This window comes from Marmota flaviventris, chromosome 2 (assembly GCF_047511675.1).
Source record: "Marmota flaviventris isolate mMarFla1 chromosome 2, mMarFla1.hap1, whole genome shotgun sequence".
Taxonomy (NCBI): Eukaryota; Metazoa; Chordata; class Mammalia; order Rodentia; family Sciuridae; genus Marmota; species Marmota flaviventris.
In genome coordinates, this window is record NC_092499.1 from 190,383,565 (window position 1) to 190,406,765 (window position 23,201).

At 44.8% G+C, this 23,201-nt stretch overlaps 1 long non-coding RNA gene across 5 annotated transcripts; it reads left to right on the forward strand.

Annotated features, from left to right (window-relative positions):
- Window positions 1-311: 311 nt before the first annotated feature.
- LOC114101435 (uncharacterized) lies at window positions 312-22,781 on the forward strand. Of its 5 annotated transcripts, XR_011706776.1 has the most exons (8): window positions 312-569; window positions 1,009-1,094; window positions 3,786-3,893; window positions 10,896-11,087; window positions 12,268-12,530; window positions 14,767-14,934; window positions 20,875-21,014; window positions 22,227-22,781. It is a non-coding gene; the product is annotated as an uncharacterized lncRNA (long non-coding RNA). The 5 variants fall into 5 exon arrangements; XR_011706775.1 differs by lacking the exon at window positions 20,875-21,014; XR_011706777.1 differs by lacking the exon at window positions 20,875-21,014 and having other exon boundaries at window positions 1,009-1,086.
- The last annotated feature ends 420 nt before the right edge of the window (window positions 22,782-23,201 follow it).

A 23,201-nucleotide genomic window follows, 5' to 3' on the forward strand; every position in this document is an offset into this window, starting at 1 on the left:
TTTTATTAATGTTGGGCCTTATTGGTTTTCACTGTTACTTTTTTTCTTTGTGAAAAATATCTGCTATTTATTTTTTCCTTCTTCTACTTTACTTAGTTTGCGTGTATTTTTTAGCTTCATGAAGAGGAAGCATTTTTACTCCTAACTTCTTTCCCATTATAAATATAAAAACATTAAACATGTTTGTAATGTATTGTTCTTTTTATCATTAAGGAATGTTTCTTACAGTAATCTATATATTGCTTTCTATTTGTGATATTAATATAACTACTACACTGTTCTTATACTTACTGTTTATTATAACATTTATTTTTATTCTCAACCTATATGTATTTATATTTACAGTGTTTCTGCTTTTGGCACATAGTTGGATCTTTTATATCTAGTCTGACAGTTTTTAGTTTTTAATACTATGGATTGAACACAGGGATATTTGACCACTGAGCCATCTCTCCAGCCCCTTTTGAGACGGGGTCTTACTAAGTTCCTTAAGGCCTCACTAAGTTGCTGAGGCTGGCTTTGAACTTATGATCCTCCTGCCTCACCCTCCGGAGCAGCTGGGATTCCAGGTGTGAGCTAACATGCTGGGCTTCTGCCTTTTAAAAGGAGTATTTAGTCCATTTATTTTTAATGTGATTATTTCTATATTTGGATTTATTTCTGCCATTTTGCTCTTTGATTTCCACTTTTTCATCAGTTTTTGTTCCCTTGTTAATTTTGTTCTTCTTTCCATTAAGTTGATTGAATACTTTTTAGCATTGCATTTTAATTTCCCTGATAAGGATTTTCAAAAAATACAGCAGTAGTGCAGTTGTATTTACATTCACTTGGTTTCATGCTTTGTCCTATTATTTTCATCTGTATTACATTGTGAATCTGAAAATAGTTTCATAATTTTTAAAGTTATATCTTTGAAAGAAGTTAATAAAAGAGAAAAATATATGGCTTTTATACTCTCATTTTTACCATTTTTGGTGATTGTCATTCCTTTTTTTTTTTTTTTCCTAGATCTGAATTATCATCTGGTATCATTTGCTTTCAGCCTGGAGAACTTCCTTTAGTACTTTCGTGCAACGAAATCTCTCGGTGACAGTGTAGTTATTTTGCCATCATTTTTGGGGTGATAGTTTTGCTGGATATGGAATTATGGGTCGGCAGGTTTGCTTTCTTCCTTTAGCATGTTAAGAGTCATTCTGCTGTTTTTTGGCCTTCATTTTTTTCTCATGGAAGTCAGCTGCTATTCATGTTATGCTCTCATATATAAATTATTCTTTTCTTTGGCTGGATTTGAGATTTTTCACTCTTACCTTTGGATTTTAGCAGAGTGTTTATTCTGCTCATGTTCATTGAATTTCTTGGATTTGTGTATTTATACCCTGCACACAATTTAGGAGGTTTTTGACTATTGTTCCTTTAAATACTTTTTTCTTTGCCATTCTCTTTTTCTCCTTTCAGTCTAGGATTTAGATTATATGAGGTTTTGACCCTTGATATTGTTCCACAGGTCTTTGAGGCTCTGTTTTTCTTTAATCATTTTCCTCTCTGATGTTCAGATTTGATAATTTTTATTTATCTCAAGTTCAATAACTCTTTTTTGTCATCTTCAATTTGTTGTTAGGCCTTTTGGTGGTTCTTGTTCTTGTTCCTCCTCCTCCTCCTCCTCCTCCTCCTCCTCCTCCTCCTCCTCCCCCCCCTTCCCCTTCTTCCCCTTCTCTCCCTTCCCCTTCTCTCCCTTTCCCCTTCCCCCTTCCCCTTCCCCCTTCCCCTTCTTCCCCTTCCCCCTTCCCCCTTCTTCCCCTTCCCCCTTCCCCTTCTTCCCCTTCCCCTTCTTCTTCCTCTTCTTCTTCCCCTTCTTTTTTTCAGTTATCTTACTTTTCAGCTTTAAATTTCCATTTTGATCTTTTCCAGAATCTTTACAGTCTCAATAGTGCTGTGATATTGGGAGTTCCTATGTGTGATATAGGGAGTTCCTATCTGTTCTTCTTTACACTTGTTTTTCTTTTAATCCTTGAATATATTTATAACACCTTCTTTAAAGCCTTTTTCTGGTAATTGCAACATCTGTGTCATCTTAAGTGTTGATTTCCATTGGCTACTTGTATTAAGGGTCACCTTCTCATGTTAACCCCTGAATAGCAGTTTTTGGTTGAATACTGGACATTATAAGTGGTAATTGCTCTGGATTGTGTTGTTTCTCTAATGTTGTTTTGCCTTAGCAGGCAGTTACCTTGACTGGTCATTAATTCCAAACTGTCTCCCTTTGATGAGCATCAGCTAATGTCTGCCCAGTTTGTCTGATTTCTGCCTGCTGGGTCCTCTGTAATCTGCCCCATGTGTGTAGTTTAGCAGACAGCCAAAGATAGAAGCAGATTTTATACGCAGATTTGGACCTTGCTTACAAATTTCTCCCATTACAGTTTCTTTAAGGGCAGGCTGCCCTCCAGTTTCTGCCTTTTGGTTGTTATCCATTCCTTCCAAATGCCTGTTTTTAATATTTGTTAATATTCTCTCATTATTGTCTGTAGGAAGGTTAGTACAACTAAGCTTCTGTATCATTACTGGATTTTTTTTATAGTTTCTATTTCTTTGGTGGGACTCCTGATCTTCATTTAGTGTGACTGTCTCTTCCTTTTAGTCCTTGGGCATGTATATAATAGTCACTTTAAATTCAGTTTAAAGTTTGCAGATTCCAATATCTGGAATTTTTTTGTGGGTTTCCTTCTACTGACTGACATTTTTCTTGGATATGAATCACATTACCTTCTTTCTCCTTATGCTTATGCTTGTTTTGGTTTGTTTGTTTGTGGGGTTGGGATATACTTTATGTGTGTTTGCTTTTTATTGTATCTTATTGATGAAGCTTTGTGAAAACTCTGGATTTTATTATTTTCTTCTGAAGAGTGTTGACTTTGTTTTGGGCAGCAGTTCATATTTGTGTTTCCTTACAGTAGTCAGCAGTTCTAAGTACTCACTCTTTAAACCACAAGTTACCAATGTTTTCTCTGAGCCTTAGCATCTCCCCTATGCATGCATAGGTCAGAGGTCATTCTAGGGTTAGGATCTAATCACAGATAGTGGGGCTCACAGAAAAGTCTCTAGCTCTAGCCTTCCTTTCTTCCCAGGAATTCTACCCACTTTCTAGCTGCCATGGCAGGCTCAACCTCTGCTCTCTGGCTTCAAAACAGTAAAATTGTTGCTTTTGCTTGAGACCTGACTACCTTACATGGCCATGCAGCCTAAGAAGTGCCCTCACACAAAAAATAGCACTTTATCCAGTGCATTTTTCTCATGGAAAGGGTCCCTCTCTTAGTTTCCTCTAGTGTTTCATCATTCCCCAGAACCCATGTAGCATTTTATATGCCGTGACCTGCTATGCCTGTATGTCCCAGATTACCACCGTTTGTTCTCAGTGACATTACTTAGCCGTTGTCAGTGTTAGTTTTTTCATCTGGAGAAGTGGGATAATATCCATGCTATGGCGTTTTGAGGAAGGTAGAATAATCCTGTGTACTTCCACCGTGTGCTCACGTGTTGGGCACATGGTGTGTACCTGGAAGATGATGGCTTGAGCTTTAGACAGACACTTATGTGAGTGACAGTGGAGAAATATCTGTCTATTGATCATATAATTTGATAAAATTCAAAAGAAGATGCTCTGTGTTTATCATTCTTGGCTATTTTGGCAATATTTTAAATATTTGCTTTTGGAAACTATCTTGTCATTGGTACATGTAATTTAGATATTTCGGTGTTTCAAGTGATTCTGATTTTCTTTTTATTTATAGATAATCTGAAAAATGACATCAATGCTGAGCAAAGACATACTTGAACACCTGCTCCTCCCTTGATTCTGTGAACTGTGTGGTGATGGGAAACACTTTCAAGTTCAGAAGGTAGGAACCTAAGAGTTTCAAAACTCTTTAAAAATCAAAAAATTCAGAATTGATTTCTCTAAAGTTTCTGTCTACTCCTTCAGTAGATGCACATCTGGAGAAAAGATGTAGCCAGTGTGAACTGTGTAGGGAAATATTTGGCAGTGTTCCACTTCTTGCTGCAGATAGGAAGTACACAGAGCCCTGGCGTGCGAGTGGACGGGACCTGCCTGCTGGGGGTGTAGGCCTCAACACCCACTGCTTCCGTTGCCCGGGTTTGTGCCTGACCTGCAGGGTCTTAGGTTTCCTGGGGTAGTTCCTGCCAGAACCCTCTTCTCTTTGCTGTACCTTCCAAACCCAATTTCAGCTTCCCACTTGGTCTCTTGTCACCTGGTGTCAGGTTCCTCCTGGAAGCTGCCATTGCCCCTCTCTCAATAGCCTCTGCTTCCACCTTGCTGCCTGCTGGCCCTGCTCCTCTAGCCCGTCCTCGTGATGCGTGGGCAAGACAACGGGTCTCATTTACCATGCAGAGAATGTGAAGGGGCTCTTTTTGCCCTATTGCTAACCAAATACATTATGTATCAAGATCAATTAGGAGCCAGACAATCCTAGAAGTTGGCATCTTCTCGTAGCTCTTGTGTTCTCAGTGCAGCAGAGGCCCTAGCCTGATGCTGTGTGGGCGGCAGGCGTGGTAAGTGCTTGTTAGCGCCCTGACTGGAGCCATGATTGCTCTCAGGGTTCCTGCTTGTTAGTTTTAAATTTGTTAAGACAAAAAGATAGGAATAATGCGGATGCCTTTTGCCTCTCTAAGGTGTGTGCTACAAATTTTGGTGTTATTTGCATGCTGTTGGACAAGAAGCCACAAGAAATTTTCAGTACATATAGTTTTGCCAATTATAATTGCTGATTCATTTCTTAGTGCACTTTCCAGATCATTTGTAAAGTTTTATATTTATGAGTCTGTTATTCTGGAATGGCAATTCAGTTCTGCCTTCATCAACTTCAGATTTCTCAACTTCTGAAATTCTTACTCCTGAGCACTAGGCAGCTGGTCTGGAAGTGATGGAGGCAGCCCGCCTCTCCTGAAGATGTGGCAGCTGCTTCTTCTCAGGCCGCACTCCCTGTTTCTTCTCCCCATGGAAGTCACTCTCTGTCCCCTCTTCGTTGCTCTTCTGCTCACTCTCACCTTGCTTCTGGGCCTTCAAACCGTGGATACTTTTTTTTGGTGTAAGCTGAAAGCCCAGAACCTTACTGGCCTCAGTCCCCTTCACAGACGTACTTTCTGCCTCACTTGCAGTCACCTGCTCTGTTCTATTTGGCCTTGGTGGGCTTCACCTCTGGACGTTCATTTGAATCCTGGAGAAGCTGGAGGAAGGAGGAGAGCCCACACATCTATACTTTTTATAAATCCCCATGTGATCCTGGTATATAACAGCACAGAGAGCCGCTTCACCAGCCAGCCGGGTGACTCTCAGCTCCCTGAGGCTTTATGCTCTTCTGCCCTCTGGGCCTCTGCTCTCCCACAAGGGTCTTCCTTGCCTGATTGGATCTTCTGCACAGTTAAAACACAGCTTGGGTATGCTCTGTGGTGTTTTTCCTTGTCCACACTCACCTGGCCACTGTGCCAGAGCCCACTCACTTCTCCCTGGGCAGCCCTCTGTCGACCTTTGTTCAGAGCACTTCATGCAGGTTTTGTGGAGAGGGACCTTGAGGACGGGGACCACATCCTGTTAATCTTTGTCTCCCCTATGCCCACCTGGCAACTGGAGAGCTGCCAGGTGCTCAAAAGGCACTCACTTTCATTTGGCAGAGTGGACTAACTGGGTAGTTGGAATTTAACCTCAGAAACTATAATTTTTGAATCGATTTTTAAATTTAGGTTTAGAAACTCACTTTGTTTTATTTGAAGTATAAGCCATGTCACCATGGTTGTAACCCAAGAACAATTTTTTAATGGGCTTGCTGCTTTGAAAATACAGTGAGTGTTATTTTCCACCTAATGTATCTGAATGAGGAGCAGCAGTGGCCAAAATGCTGATCTTTCTGTAGGCAGATAGTTCCATGATCGTATCATATTCCCCTTTGTGGAACACTTTAAGCTAATTATTTTACATTATGATATTAAAATCAAAGCCTTTTTAAAGGATAAATTTTAAAAGAAGATGTAATCATGACCTTCACCTAGATATAACTGAACATATGTCAAAGATTATATTTTTAACTCATTGATTAATGATGGAAACCAATAAGATAGTACAACCAGTTTAATGGAGAACTCAAAGTAGCACACGTTTGTAGTCTGACCAAGGAATGTTGACGTAAACTTTGAGGGATTCAAAACAGATCAATATCCAAAGTGATACCTGATTGCATTCCACGGGACACACTTGGTCTTCTGTGGATAGGAATCGCTTGCATTGCCATTAGTTTCTGCTTAGGGACCGCCATTAAGCCTCAGTTTTGTACAGTCTTTCTCTGTGTTTATAACAAATATCAGTTATATCCCCCCCAACTTTTTTTTTTTTTGAGCTTTCCCTTGTATCTTGTTAAATTTAACCAAGTCCTACAGTGAAGTCAGGAGGTGAAGGATGTGTTTCTTTCTTCCACTTCTCTTACTTTCTCCTCTCTCCAGGGGTTCCTTTTAGACCAGGGTTGTTTCCCTCTTGTTACTACTTTGGGATCTGCCATCACTGTGCAGTAAGACAGGTTCTGCCCGTCCCCAGGGTACTCAGAGTTGAATAGTTACGTTTTTTTGTGTGTGCTTTGTTAGATCCCCAGATTTTTTGAGCTCTGCTTAGATAACATGGTGGGGCCCACAGCAAGCCTGCACTTCCTATGACCCCACCCATCCCCGCCCTGGGTCCGCAGAGCTCTGCTCTCCCCTCTTCATCAGGCTTGGCAGTGACCCCTGTGGATGGTGAGTGCTGACAGTGCTGTGTCCGCCTGTCTCACTGTGTCCAGCCTCAGGACTTGTGCCTATGTATTGTGTCCTTGTAGTCCCTGGTTGGTGGCATAATCAGATTTAGACCCATCTGAAGTCAAAATTAGGGCACCTGAAGTATCAAAAGTTTGGGGGTGAATATTAAGAAAGTGGTGCACACCTTATTATCTGCAATGAGCTCACTCTTGTCGAAGTCAGAATCGAGAAGGAAATACTAACCGAGTCGTTCCCTTTTCTGTTACTGTTGTAAGTACACCATGGTTAATGCATTCTGCTTAAATACTTTATATGATCTGTCACTATTTGTTGTATAATTAATATTTTAGAAAAAATAAAAACTATATAGGGCTAAATATTTGCTTATTTTCTGTTAAAAATTAGTTTATTGGGGATTTGTCTAATGCTCTGGATAGCGCTGAGTCCGGCAGACACAGTGGAGCAGATGTCTGGCGGTCAGCTGTCAGCAAGCCTGGCCTCCACCACAGGCTGAGCCTGTTCACTGTACTGCACTCTGGCTTCAGGTGTGGCAGGCTGCCTTCCAGTGCCTGTGCCCCTTCATTTCCATCTTTGCAAACCCCTCCAGGGCTGGCCTGCATGTTCCAGAGAATGGCACACTGAGCCCCCCTCCACTAAGGCAGGACTGCTCTTGCCTATGGCTGGCCCAGTCCCTTCAGGTAGCGCCTCCTGGCCAGGGTCAACACCAGAATCCAGTCACACCTCAAGCACTCCCCTAAAATCCCTGCAGTTACCGTCTTGTCTTGAGTTTAGTGACAGTGACCTTCTGGGCAGGAAGGAATATTAGAGCTTTAATTATGTAAAGAAGCAAAAAGTAATTGCAATAATGATTTTGAAACATGACTACTAGGTTATAAATAATGAAGCTACCATGTCTCCTAAATTTAGATAAAATATTCATTGAGAGTAGTGATTAAATAACCTATAAAGAAAAATTTCTCTTACTTTTTGATTAATGAAGTTCTTTGGATAGTTTACACAGGAAAAATGCAAAGTCTTCCAAGTATGCTTTGGTGATGTAGGTGTTCTGTGCAAATAAGGGTGGGATTCTTGCCCACCTCTGAGGCCTGCAATGCTGTCTCTGGGAGTGTCCATCTTTTCTGTGGTGTAAGGGTGCCTACCAACCCAACGCCTTGAGGTAATCCAGTATCTGTCCACTGTTAGCATCCTGCAGGCATGTGCTAGTGGGCACGCTACACCTCAGCTAACACAGGTCATCTGAAGATGGGGCCATCCTCCCCACCAGCCTGCTCCATCAGAATTCATGAAACACTTGCTGAATGTGAGGCCCAGGTGCCGCATCTTCCTCATCAAGATTTTCAGTGGCCAACAAATAGCCAGCTCTTGCCAGCTTCCACATGCTTTCTTTCCCAGTGCCTGCCCCCTAGTGGAAGTACTCATGAGCAGTAAGTGGGTACAACTTGCCCCTGAGGTGCTTCTGCAGTGTCAGGCACACTCTGCACTGGAATGCAGAGGAAGGCTCAGCCTGGCTGTCACATGATGTTCTTCATGTCTGCCACACTCCCAGTGGTTCAGAGGGAGTGAATTGGGCCTCTTACCTACTCATTACGTTTTAATCTGACACTGGGAGGCACCCGAATGGTGGATGACCAGTTAGAGGAAGAGGAGAATGACTGGACTTGTGAGGAGGTAGGTCTCAGGTTTTTCCACGTCCCTTCCAGTCTGTCACATGACACTACAAGTTTGCTTCCTTCAGTTTAACCTACTGATTCAACAAGGCCTATGCAGATAGTGCCAGATCCACTCATGGAAGGGACATCAGTGGAAACTAGTGTCTCCTGCCTATCAGTAGCCCCTCTACCAGCCCCACAGAAAACCTGGGGGAAGGCCCTGCTGTGACTAGCGCCGCATTGCCCAAACCCTGCTCGGGGCCAGTGCCTTCCCAAAGCTCTCTGATATTAATGACCTCCCATCAGCAGCCAGCCTGCCCAAGGAATTCAAAGGATGTGTTCTCTAGTGTTCTTTATTGGCAAACTCCTGTCCCTGATATAAGCCAGGACGTAAAGCAACTTCTGAGCGGGGCTTGGCCGCAGGAAGGGGGCTGTAGCAGAGTCAGGAAGTCCTCCCTGGTTTGCAGGAGCATAAGACGAATGGTCCAGATGTTCAACGTAAAAGTGGTCTGTTGTCATTAAAGAGAACACGAGATGTTTCTGTGTTGTGCATTGCATGTGGCCACTTCCTTCCCCCTCAGGCCTGCATATTGATGCATGTGTGTGCCTGAGTTTATATACACTATGCACATGTGGAGAAAACCGATCGGCTCGGTCTCTCCCTGGCCAGGACAGTTGGAGGTGTCTCCACGTGGGACTCTTGCAAGGACTGAGCCTCCTTGTTCTGCAGACAGACATATGCATCATTTGAGGCAGTTTTAGAAGAAAAGGACAGTGCATGGACACTGATGTCTTTCCCCTGTTTGATGCCCTTTCTCGTTACAGGCAGCTAAGGGTGATGCTTCTTTTGGAGCTTGTTAACTCAGCCCTTGGCTGCACTCTGAGGTGTCTGTCTCTGTGTGGCTAGGAAGACTACAGCTTCATCTTGGGGTATTTTTATTTTCTGACTAGAGCTCCTTTTGGCATCTGATCTGAGAGTCAGACCCTGCCGTCTATATCCATTATCATGACTCTGCTTTCTCTATGGTGCTGCTATATTTACACTCTTCCTTGAGTTGGAGAATTGGAAAAAAACACCACTTACTGCTGTTGCTGGGTGAAGATTGGTGAAGCTTTCAGGAAGGGAAATGTGAAGGTCCAGTTAGCCCTTAAGTTTATGGAGAGTATTAAATCAAGTTTTCTAAAGGAAAGAGCACATGTAACACGTCACTTCTAACAGGTGCAGGCAGAGGTCTGTTTGGAAAACACATCATGGGACTCACCCTGATCCCCAGCACTGGAACCTGAGCTGGAGGCTGGGCACCTATGATGGGCACCTGAAGCTCTTGGAATCTGCTGAGGGGCTTATGCAGGCAGCCCCATGTGGAACATGGCGAGGACTGGCTGAGGAGGAGACTTAGCCAGCTTAAAGCGTGTAGTTCCTGGGGACAGAGGAAATGTCTGCGAGAGTTGCTTACAGAGTACATCAGTACTTTGACCTGAGCTCTGAGGGATAGCTGGGAATCCACCAGCCAGGGAGGTCAAGGAGTGAGTTCCAGAGGGTTCTTTCAGTTCTCTGAAACCATTGTTTGTGGCATCTTGTGTGCACGGCATGTGTAACTTCTTTGTAAGAAAGGACTTATAGCTTTCCTTGGTTCTCCAAGGCATCTGTAACCCCAAAGATATAGGAATAAATGACATGTTTTATTTGTAAACTGACCATAACAGGAATGTCCCTTAGGCCATTGGGAAGGGCCTGGTGTGCTGCACTAAGAAGAGGGGACTTGCCCTGGGCACAGAGGAGAGCCAGCTGCAAGCTCTAAGTATTTTAATGAATCTTGGGGTCCATCAAATTTAACTCATAGAAAACAGGATGCAGGAAGTTGTGTGTGTGTGTGTGTGTGTGTGTGTGTTGGCAGGCTGGACACTGGAAGCATGCAGTTTTATTTTTATAGAAAAATATGTCAAATATATCATCTTTACTGTTAGGAGGTCTCTCCTAGTCATGCTATGGACAACGGGGGAAGCCCGGGCTTGGTGAGCAGGTTGTAACTCATCTGCTCACACACCAACTCACTGAGTGCGGGTGTGCAGGGCGTGCCAGGGGCAGGCCTCACAGAGGATGGGAGCATACCCTGCGTGGCATAGGCCTCCCAGGCTTGCTGCGCAGTAGCATTGGGTTCTTTCTGTGATAGCTGATGGAGTCCAACTCTGGTTTTGCCTGGCCGAGGCTTTTGAGTTCAAATTGGACGCTGTGTGTGGGGCTGGCCCTTAGTTGAAGAGGTTACTGTAAGTGGCCCATTACATCTTACTGAGAACTCACTTTGAGACTCCAGAACCTGGTCACTCTGATGTGTTCAGCTTGGGAACAGTGTGTATGTGCGGTGCCCACTTCTCTGGAGTGAGCCCCACAGGTTACATAAGCTATTCGGCTTCTTGACACTTCTCTTCTTGCAGCTCGAGTTCAGGTGTCGTCAGCTGCACTGAGAGCCACGCAGTATGACTCTGCAGATGACCCCAGCATAGGCCAACAGAAGGTCGAAGAGAAGGTCCACTGCAGATCCCAGCTCTGCCTCTGACAGTCACATCCCCCTGCCAGCTTCATCATCTCGGAATGAGCTCTCTGTGGCCAGGATATTACAAAGCACAGTAAGTATTTGCCCTATCCCTCAGCCACTGAGGATGTGACAGAAATCACAAAGTTGCGTTTTCTTTTATTAATATATCCCTGCAGAGAAGATAAATGGCAAGTTTCATTTCATTCTTAAGGTCATGTTTGGGATAACTAGACATCCAATCAATCAGGTGATTGATAACACTGATTCTCTTCCACAGAAACAGGGCGGGGACCAGAAAGTACCTTCCCTCTCCTCCAAAGATGACAAGAACTGATTCTTGGGAGAAGGGGGCATTAATGATATAAATGTCTGTGTCACTGCTGACAGTCATTTACATCTTTTAATAATAGTGGAGGGTGGACTCATGGAATTCCTAGAATTTAAAGTTGATGGAGGCTTTAGGGAAAGATCATCTCACCCAGCCCCTCACTGTACAGGGCTCCTTAGTCCAGGGTGTCCTGGCAGTGGTGCTGGCATCCTGCTGCTTGGAACATAGAGCTTGAGTCCTCCTGGAGTCCAGGGCCTGAAGCCAGGTCAGAGGGCCTGGGATGTCTTTTTTCCTGAGTCTCTAGAAGCTTTCTAACCCTCTTCCACTGGGGTTCCTGAGCCGCCCTAATTCCTTCTAAACTTCACTGCGACCACTTTAAAATATGCTCTCCCGTGCCTGGGGGTTGGAGTGGAGTCTGAAAACCAGGGAGGGGTCTGTGATCAGGGAAGGAGCAGGGATGTTAGCCTTCTCTTCACCGTGGGCCGTGGTGGGCAGGCTCTTCAGACGTATGGTTTTCAGCGCCTGAGTGCAAATTGTTTCTCTGTTCACACAGTTTTTAATTTTGGCTTAGTGATTAAACTGACTTACCACCTCTCATACTCCATAGACCTGCTCCAGTAAAGCAAAGCAAAACAAAATTCATAAAACCTGATTATAAAATGTTTAAGAGTTGGTCATAGTTATCTTTAGTAAGAAATGAGATGGTATACTGGGTTGCTGTTTTTTCTTAAAAAATGGGCCAGAAAACTCATGCTGTTACCTTGTGACCTGACTGTAGTGATCATGGAGATAAAGTAGAAAGGTTTGACCATGCTGACCTTGATGTGACAGTATTTGGGCTTCTCCATTAGAGACAGACATGGAAAGGGAAAGAAACAATTGCTTCAGGTTGGCTCTTGGGTGGATGGAAAAGCCCCTGTGCTCCTGTGCCTTCATTTTATAGTGAGGAGCCCAAGCTGTGGACTTCAGCTCAACTTCAAGGTTCTTCTGGGCCCAGCCAGAGCTGCCAGTTGCAAAAGAAGGAAGAGGAAACAGACTCTTGAGAGGCTTGGACAGTGAGGAGAGAGCTCCCTCACGCCAGATGCTGAGACACAGCAGTGCCGTGGACAGGAAGCTCCAGGGCTGGCCACTCGGTATCTTTGTCCACTCTGCCAGGTGCTCGTGACAGTTCTGCCTGTCTCCCATTTGTCTCTTCAGAAGAGCAAGGTATCCTATGCCAGAAACCCACCTCACTGCCCTCTCCCCAAGGGCCCCTCTCTGGCCACAGCTGCACGATATATTTGTGGGTACAGCATGGGGGAGGGTGTAGAAGATGCCTATCTCCTCAATCATCAGGATTCTGCAAGGAAGGGGGTGCTCAGGAGCCATTAGCCTGTTGCTGCGCTGGTGCAGGGCACTGAACTCAGGCACTGTTAGGGGCTGGCCTTGGTGGTTGGCTTGCACCCAACTTGGCTCCTGGTAACTGCTACACTCAACAGGACCCCGAGGACTTTGGATAATAATAATTCCAGCCACACACATTGTGAGTATATGTGAATTTATTAACTTAGAGAAAAAAGCCTTAGGTTGTCATACCAGATGACCTGTTTTTATCTCGTATTCTGTTAAAATAAACAGTGTACTTCAGTGAAAACCTTGGCATTGAAGGTTCTGGTGGCATGCCTCAGAATGAACGAAGCATCTATCCCTGTATTAATCGACTTTCCTGGATCATATGTTGAGCTGATTTGTCAGAATCCATTAAGCTGGTAGACAGTATGACATTTCAAGTGCAAGCTAGAAATCCACGTCATGGTTGAAGGAGAAGGTCAGATCCATCTCAGTTAATGTTAATCAATGATCAGAGACCAATATGTCACTGGTGAATGTTCTTGCTCATTTTAATTGTTAACCTAATGTAAAGGTTCATTAGCAAACACGCACAGTGTTTGTCCACGTGGAAACTAAAAGCAGTTTACGGGGCGCATTCTCTGTCATCGCCACACCTCTTCACTCAGTTCACTGCCCCCTGCCCTCTGAGAGGTCCACTGGCGCTGCAGTATCTATTCCCCAGAAAACTGAGGTGCTTGCCACTCTGTGGCTTGCAAACCTCATCCTTCCTCTGGGGCAGTCTACCCTTAACATGTGAATGTTATTGGAGGGTGCTGGAAGCCACACGGGGGAGGTTTTCAGGGCTCAGAGACTAGTACAAGCAGGCTCACATGGTTGGCACTCACCAACTTTAACAGTAGCTTTTGTTTTGTGTAAGGACCACAAGCAGTCTTGGAATTAAAATATGTGCAATCAGTTTTCTCTAGCTCTTAAAATGACTGGCCTGTACGACACGATATCTAACTGTACAAAAGCAGTTTGTAACCTCTGGAGAGACATCATTGACTTCAGAGAATGTTCTTGGCTTAGGTTGGCTTCTTTCATTTCTTTGAAGGGGAAGTGGTCTGGTGCAAATTGATAAATACTCCCAAACAATTCTGTAGGATCTTGGCAACCCCAGAAATGGAACCAGTGACCCTTTGGAGACTGAACAGAGGCATGAACCCATCCCCTTGAGGAGAACAAATCTAAATTATAGGCTTGTTCCTTAAAAAAAAAAAAAAAGAAAGAAAGAAAGAAAAGAAAAAGAAAGAACGAGCAACTCAAAACTTTATTTTCTGAAAGTTAAGTTTAAGAACAGACATTGAAACCAAATAATTTTCTTCTATCAATATTAAGTATGTATCTTGGTTCATAACCTGTGTTGCTAACATTTTCTCTCTAACTTAAAAAGAGAAATTTTAAAGTAGTGTTTAAAATATTCTGAACAATCTATAATATTATTTTAATAAAGTTAATGTAAGAAATATTTTGACATCTTACTATTTGGTGTCTGTTTAATACAAATATTTTTTTTTTTTTTTTTTTTGGTCAAAAGTCGACAGCTTCCTTGGTTGAACTATGTGTGTTCAGTTTCTCTCTCTCATGGATTAGCTTCTGGTGCCAAATAAGTTCTCACACGTGTTCTAGATTATGGTGGAGCTTTGCCCTTACAGCAATGAATGTATGCAGGGGGCATCTTAGGGGCACCACCCATCTGTTGGAAGACAGTAATGACCTAGGTGTTGGTCGTGGGCCCTCGATTGCTGGGTGATTGTGGGAGAGAGTAGACAGCCCCCAACCTCAAGGTGGTTAACCATGCCAAGCAGACAGCTACCTAGACTGTTCTTTGTGATTCCAGATAAGTTGTGGGCACCACTTGAACTTCCTCCAAAGCCAAACCCATTCCCTGGAGAAAACAGGGTGCTACCCCAAAGCCCTTTGACTTTGGGAAGGCCTCTTGTTCCTCCCCAAATTTCTGCTTTGTTGTTTTCACCTTTAAATTCCAAATTGCTTGTTTTCCTTAGTTTGCTGTTCCCTTTGACCCTCTTTCCTAAAGTGTAATGTTTTCCTTTTTTCTCTCATTTCCCAGGCTATAATCCCTCAGCTTCTGCTAAATCAGTTTGTGTCGATGACTGACCAAGTGCAGGCCCAGACGTAGCCAAACACTGTGCAGACAGCTTCCCAGGGGTGGCAGTGACCTGGGTAGGCAGAATTGGCACTGCCTGAAGGACACGTACAAAACACTGTCTTCATGCAGGTAAAGGAAGCCTTTTCAGAGGCAGGTGTAGAAAGAGGAGGGTTATTTAATTAGGAAGCAAAGGGAAACTGCGGCCAGGCTCGCTGACCTGGATTTCCTATGGATGCCGATCGGCATGTTTACTGGTCTCTGATGAAATAGAGCTTTAAGTGGCTGACACCTGGCAGCATTCATTTTGCTCCAGAAATGCCATGTAAGATGTTGGGAACATTAAATTACATTTGCTTGTTGTGATCTGTGTGTCTGCTCTGTACCCCTAGTGGAAGGTCCGCCAGAATCTTGCCTTCTCCGTTCATGAGCTGGCTGTGATTCTTGGGGATCAGTTGATGGCAGCTGACCTGGTACCTGTCTTCAGTGGATTTTAAAGGATCTTGTGCACAGGAGTTCTTAAGCATCTTTATGATTTTCTAAAGGCAGGAAGGAGGGTTAAAAACAAGCACCCTCTCTCCAGTCAGTCGTGTTAAGCCCTGGATATGTCTGGAATCAGTGAAAGACAAAAAGAAAAAAAATCACAGTGCAGTTGTCTGGGTTTCTTCTGTTGAAATGCACCATCCCAAATCTTAAAGTGGATGTTGTTTTATCAATGGGCAATGCCTTATCGTGTTTCCTCCCCAGCTCCTGTCCTTCAGGGCTGCAGTTCTGTGTAGGGTGTTATGGACGCACAGCTGAGCACACTGGGTGCAGAAGAAGAAACCAGGCCCCTAGTGTGGCCTGACTTGCCCAGAGTCAGCTGGGGAGAGCCTGGGCCGAGGCCTGACCTCAGGTCGGCATGAAGGGCTTTCTCTGCAGGATATTGCTGCTTCCCGTCTTGCTTTTGTCTTGTCTTCTTTTTCCTTTTTCTTTTTTGCTGTAAAGGAACGATGAGTGTAAAAACAAGCGTTTAGAAATGGCCTAGAGAAACTAATTAGTTGCATCCACTGACCCGGAGCTGCCCTTGAGGGGGTGCGCTCTCAGACTCCCCTTTGCTGGTGCTGAGCTGACTGCAGGAAGGCAGCAGCGGCACTGTCCGCTGCACACACCGAGGTGATTGTTTAGGTGGGAAATGGCAGAAGGAAGAGACCCTGGGGCTTTGGGGAATACACAGCATAGGCGCCCACCAGGGGAAAGACTGGGAGCGTCCTGGGCGAACTGATGTCAGTTGGCTGGGATGCCAGCTCACACACACACCGGGCCATAGATGACAACTGAAAGGAGTTAGGGCATGAGGGAAAGGCAGGGTTCTTCCAGTGCCAAACCTTAATCTGAAACAAAATAAGAGGGGGCACTTGGGGTTATTTTGTGGGTTTATATGTTTTTAATTACATATACATTTTTAAAAATAGTTTCTCCATGAAGACAAGAGGAAAGAATATCTGTATCAGTTTCAAGAATTTGTAGTGACCAATATCAGCAGGAATTGGAGGTTTTGACATTAACTAGCAGAGTAAGTAGAAACCTGTTCAGGGCAATGAGAAGGCAAATCAGAAGAAGTAAGTCTTAATTTTCCTACCTTATAATTGATTTCTAAACCAGCAGTAATAATGTTCTTTTGGATAAAGAGATTATGTTTTTATTAAGGTATAACCGAATTCCAAAGCTCTAAGTAACAAATACCACAGTCTCTGGGGAGACATTCATTTTCACACAGAGCCGGGGCTGCAGGCACCCTGGAATTAGAGTGTTCTGCTGTTCTATAAGGTAATTTGTTTGAACCAAATAAAAGATGAATTGCCCACTCTTCAATATTTCCCTATTAATCGGAGTAGGTTTTGCAAAGCTTTCTTGAGCATTTTGAGTGCTGTCGGCTCTGCAGGGTACAGCATGCTTTATGTACTTCAGCTGCTAAAGAAAATGGGGCGACAGCGAGATCTGAAAAGGTCTAACACGGATGAGAAGATTATTAAATAAAAATGTCCCCCAAGGTGGCTTATATCTGTGCATCATTTTGTGTGTGGAGGAGTTATTCGATTCCATCTTGTGCCGGCAGTAGGAATGTGCCGGGTTTTCGTGATTATGAAAGGGTGATAGCATCGTTTTAAGTAACTCCCCTTCCCGAGGTGTATAATGCGCTTTTCGTGATGTGGAGAGGGTTTGTTTGTGTTGGCAGGGGTTTGGGTTTTAGTTCACGCCTTGTTGAGATTCATTTCGGTATCTTTAGTTTTCATTTTTCTTATCCACAACTCGAAATCTCTCCAGTCATTGTCTTCCCCGAAGAAATTCATCAGGCTTTTGCAGCCATTCAGGATATGATCTGGCTGGTGCCAGGGGCGAGCTGGAAGATTTTCTCTTTGCTGAGAGCTTTAATCATTATGCTTAATTTGAGAGATTGAGGCTCAGTCATTATGCCCGCTCCCCGCGCGCTGTGCAGAGCCTGAGGACGGCGGGCGGCTTCCACGGCGCCGCGTCGCCCTCTGGCGGCGGTGCGCGGCGGTGCGCGGCGGTGCGCGGCGCTGGCCGCCCGGTGTTATCGCTCCGCAGCGCCGATCTCCATCTCCGCCGCGCTTATTGCAGCCCGAGCTGCTGATAAGGATCCTGTGCTCCCGCGCCCGCGATACGGTGTCATTTTCCCCAGCACAGTGCTTTCCATATGAAAGTAGCACCTGCGCCCGTGGCTCGCGGCGCCGACCCCCCTCCCCGCCGCTTTTTCATTTCCTTTGGCTGCCTGGTGAAAATAATGTGGTCGGTTCCGCAGCCGCCCGGGCCGCGGGGAGCCGCGGCGCGCTGCGCCCGCTCCGCTCCGCTCGGCCGCCGGCTGGTGGCCCCGGCCGGGTCTCCAGGCCGCGCCCCCCGCTCCCCGGCGGCCCGGGAGCCCCACCCGCTGTTCACGCTGTCGGTTGGTGCGGGTGTCCTGGGCCGCTCGAGCGGTACCGGCTGGACACTAGGTCCGCGGCCGTCGTTTCCCAGCCTCTGTGGTGCGAAGCTGCATCTGCTTCTTTTTAGTTTGGTTTGTGCGCGTTGATTTTTGCCTCCACGTTTCTTAGCGTAGCCGTTTCGCACGGCCTTCTGCTGTTTGCATTTTACTGACCGCGCTGGCGAGGTCTTGGTGGCTGTTTTTATGCATAAGATTAAATGAGCGTGAAGAAAAATTAGTGAGGTGTTCTTTTGGACCAAAAGAAGTTTTTTGTTGTTTGTTTGTTTTTTGTTTTTGTTTGTTGTTTTGTTTTTTGCTTTTTGTTATTTTGGTTTTGTTTTAATTTCACACAGCTGAAGCTGATTTTGGACCTCCGTAGCCCCTGTGGCGCCTGTGATTACCTAATGCACGTTGCCCTGAAGTTGTGTGCCGAGAGGTTTCTGAAGTTGGTGGCTCTCCTTCCCGAGGGAGGAAACACGGCCTTTTCTGTTTGGGAGTATTAAAAGCATTTGTGTGCAATGAATCAAAATGCATTCTGCTGTCACGTATAACTGATTAGAACAAATAAAAAAATAAATAAAAAGCAATGCCATTAAAAATCATCAATTAAAAAAAAGCAGGAGTGTTTATCTTCCATTTTAACATCTGTATTTTTCATGGGGTGAATTTGTCAGTTTACCTATAAAACCAGCTTTTAAATTTTGAAATTAGGAACTGTGTTATATATACTTTTATCAATTTTTGGAGTAGCTTTTTTAAAAATTATGTGCCTCAGTGATAGAATTTGTGGATAGATCACTTTATATGTGAAACCCTTTAAATAATAGCTGCTGCTTTTAATTTTTCTTCTTTTTCTTTTTCTTTCTTTCTTTCTTTTTTTTTTTTTAACACTCTGGCATGGTTTTGAGAGGTGCTCAGTGTGCAGACTGCAGTATAGGAAAGCCGGTCCTGCTTCTCATGGGCTTCGTACCAGCTGAATACCGACTGAGAAATCTCATTTAAAAATACTGATTTTCTGATGGCTCTAAAATCTTATGAAAAGTGACATGTTCTAAGAGGTAACAATGTAACTACATTGTTATGATGTAGTTATGATGCAAGAAGAAATGTTCTAAAATTTAGACCCCCAAGCTTGCTAATGCATTTTTCAAATGCCATTCTCCTCTTCATTTTTAATGAAGGGTTTTTTATATGTGTATCTATATGTTTATTGCCATATATTTAAACATTTTTTTTCTGTGTTCTAATGATTACTGTGACAAGACTGACTTTTTCTCTTGCTTGTGAATCCGTGAGAAAGGTGGGAGGGTGACAGACGTCTGGTTTCTGTTTCATGGTCAGAGACGGCACAAGGGCAGCATTTCTCAAGAGCTCCTCCGTGTTTTCGCAGGCTGTGGTGATTCTGCATGCACTCTGGCCGCACAGTTCAGGGGCCTGGGGTTAGTCCCCCACCCCTGGGAGCTGGTGGGGGCTCCTGCACTGCTCTCAATGGGTGGGGTAGGTGAGGCCCGGGGAGAATCCACCCCTGTACTGCTCTACAACCTGATGACATCCTTTCAGCACAGAACCCCAGCCCCCGAGCCCTAGTTGGGAGCTCCAGGACATTCTGCCTGGACCCTTATCCTGCAGTGACGGGAAGCACCAACCCAGGGTCACCTTCCAGTGAGCTCACCCACCTGTGGATGGCCAGAGTCCCTACTGTGTGCCAGACATCCTGTGGCTGCAGCAGGGAACAAGCTCTGACTCTCCCACTCCCTTCGTCTGGCCAGGTGAGGGCCATGCCCACCACTGCACCTTACTGTAGCCAGTGGCTTTGGAAGGAGAGGGGGTGAAAGGCAGAGCAGGAGGTTAGAACAGAGCCTGTTTCACCTCTTCAGATACTTGAAGTTCATGTCAGTCTGTCAGGCTCCTAGGCCACGTGCTCTGCTGAGTATTGGAAATGGGGGCATGTGTTTGGCTGGGGACAATGGCAGTGATGAGGGTTTATTGCCATTTATTGAATACTTCTTTAGTGCAAAGCATCTCATCACATCAGATTCTCTAATAGAGCTACTGTGTACTGAGCATGCTAGAGTCAATTTGCCTTTGGACTCTTGTTTTAGATAATACATTTCAAGCCCAGAGAGGTTAAGTAACTTACTCAAGATCACACAGGAAGTGTAAACTCATGATTTTTGTTTTCTGCTGGTGTTATTTTAAGCATTGTAACTTTACTTCATGTACCTTTTCAAGCATATACAATGGTGTAATTCATCTCCTTGAGCCCATTACCCAGCTGCACTGATAGTACAGTGACACACGCCATGGTTGGACCCTACCTGACCCCAGACCTCAAGTCTCCTTTCCTCCCTCATAATCATCCCCAACCAAAGGACTCATGAACGCCCCCTGTAGGGCTGGAAGGGAATTGTGGGGTACCGGGCTATTTGCTTTGAAAAATGCCAACTCCCAAACTGCAGAAGCATAAATAATTTTGCTTTTGCTTTTTAATTCTCTATCTGGATTTAGAAAATGAGTGAGAAACAAAAGGACATCACACCAACCAGTTTTGTTCAAGAAAAATCAATGAGATTTGTTGTTGTTCTAACTAATTAATTATTCAGGTTTTAGAGCACCCACAAAAGCACAACCCAAAAGGCTCACTATAAGGTCACTTGCTACCTACATTGCCTTCGGTAAGTGGCAGGAGGCAGTGGGTACCCTGCAGCCAGTTGTCCCTCTGGGAGTCTTGAGAGGACTGTTCAGCACAGCTCTTGGGAAGTGTCACTAGGGAGTTGGGAGGGTTACTTAGAGCAAGACCATCTGGTTGAAGCCCAGGTCTACAACTTTGCGCCAGTGGCCTGGGGCAGAGCAGCCTCACTGTGTCCCCCATGCCTGCTGCTGAAGGGCTCAGAGGGCTAGCGCTGCTCAGCTGGGCAGGACAGTGCCTGGCGCCTGTCTGCTAGCTGTGGCTCCAGTGCCACCCACCAGGGTCCAGATGCCCTGCAGCAGGAAGATCTCAGGGCCTACCTGGCGTGTTCCCACCCAGCTGTCATGAGACCTCCAGATGTCACCACCAGATTGGACCAGAATTCTCTCACTCTAATACTAGCCTAATTTTGCTCTCCTAGGGGAGTCCTGAGGATTAAATGAGGGGATATACATACAGCTGGCCGGGGAAGGAGTGTGCAGGAGCTGGAGACGCTGGAGGAGCCTGCTGTGCAGAGAGCCACACCTTGCATCAGAGCCTGTGCCCTGGTGGATAGCAGAGGTGGGGTTCGAACCCTTCGTGGCCAGCCACATGCAGTGCGGCAGCAGCCTGCTCCATGCTTTGTGCAAAGGACCGCACGGTTGAGGACAGTGAGGCTTGGAAAAGTTAAGCCATAAACCCAGGCCATGTCGCTGGTCAGTGGCTGAATGAGGCTGAAATATTAATGGTATTTCTAACCACATCACACACGTATACCTTAAACCTACAGATTCTGAATTCTTTGGCACTACACGAGTTTGTGTTTTTAGAAGACAGTTGGACAAGTCGCTCCTTTGGCTTCCCTGCTTGTTGCCACAGGCAGTGGTGCAGGAGGACCAGCTTGCAGAGCCCCTGCATCCCAGCCTCGGGGCCTCGCTTAGGATCCCTCACTGCTGGCCAGAGCTCCGCGGTGGACACTGCTGGACAAGGGTGCGCCCTGCGCTTTTCCAAACTTACACACTTCAATAAACCATCAGTTGTTAAAGGGGGAAACTGGACTTCCTCTATGAAATGATGGCAAGTCGTGTGACAACACAGTTCCGAAGTAGTAGGTGAATTAATAGACCAACTTTTGTGCCTAACAGTTATTGTTTATAAAACAGCTAAGGAAATAAATGCAATTAGTCTTTATGTTTGATGAACATATGCTAAAGTACAAAATATCACGTGGTCTTCTAGAAAGGAGGGACACTTGTAAATTTTGAGGCATGATGTAAAAGTTAGTGACTTATGCTGTGACTTCTGTTCCACTGCAGCGGAGGTGTGTGTTTACTAAGAAGACACTCCTACGCCAGCCTGGTTGGTTATTTTAAACCTGAGCAAGACTAAGTTAATAAAATCTGTGTGTTCTTTGAATGGTTTATTTCTACACCCCAATATAGGGAGAGGTTATATCCTTCCCTCTACCTGTACCTCTGTCCCACCCACGAGCAACTGCCCTCCTCCTATCTTCCACCTGGTGCCAGTTCTTTTGTATTTCAGGGAAAACAAGTAATATTAATTTTTTTTACTTACTATAATTTTTTAAATATGCAAAACTATTGGGAGTCCATCTTTAAAAGTTAGATACTTACTAATGAAGGCATTTTGTCATTTGAAAGGACGTCCATATGACTATTCTATTAAAATGACTTGTTATCCTGATGTGGTTTAACAACAGCAGCAGCAACTAGAGGATGGGTTAAGACACAGTTCATGGCACATGTGATACGAACTTGTGATTTCTCTCCTCAGGGTATTTTAGAAATGCAAGTAACCCTCATCTTGAAGTTGCTGGAGAGACCATCTTGGCTTTGCAATCTGACCAGGACCAAGATGTTTCCTTTTTGCCACCCTAGAACCAAGCGACAGAGTCTTCTGGACCCTACTGCACTAGGAAAACAGGATGGACTCCTCTGGGAAGGTTGTTTCATGCCTGGCACCTTTGGCTTGTGACCTGAAGGGGAACTGATTGTATTTTATCTGCTGAAGAAGAAAAGATTTCTGAAACTTCCGCATTGTGCACCCAAATGACAGACCCCTTTCCTGTCTGAGGCTCCCAGACTGAATCTTGGTGGGGACTTAAATGCAGATGGCTAGGCCTGTGCCACATTCCCCAGCCCCACAGGCCTGACCCAGGACACCTTGTGGACAGGGTGCAGGCCTGCCAGCAACTTGTTTTGTTCAAGACAGACTATATTCAAGTCTCCCCTCCCGATCGCTTATTAGAAGCTCTGAAATCTTTACTGGACTTGCATATTTGTTTCCCTTTTGCTTTTATATAAAATATAGTTTATGGTGTTATATTTATTTTTAACTGAGATACTGTACATATGTAAATATCTTTTTTTATTTTTAGATAAGATCTCACTAAGTTGCTCAAGCTGGCCTTGAACTTGGGATCCATGTGCCTCAGCCTCCCAAGCAGCTGGGATTACAGGCGTGCACCGCCATGCCCAGCTTGTAAATAGCTCTTGACAGGAAGAAAATATATGAATGTAATATTAGCTTCCTATCAGTGAACTGAACAAATATATCATTGAAATTTATGCTGCAATCCGAGTTGCTGCAAACATAGCCCAGTTTGTTTACTTTTGAAAAATGTGACAAAGCTACTAAGAATGATTTATGGCAGGCTTTCTACTACTGTGGTTGGGACTTCTTAAGCACTCACCCTCTGCTTCTTTCCGGAACTCTCCTCACAAAGATGGCGTTGGTGTAAAGCTGAAG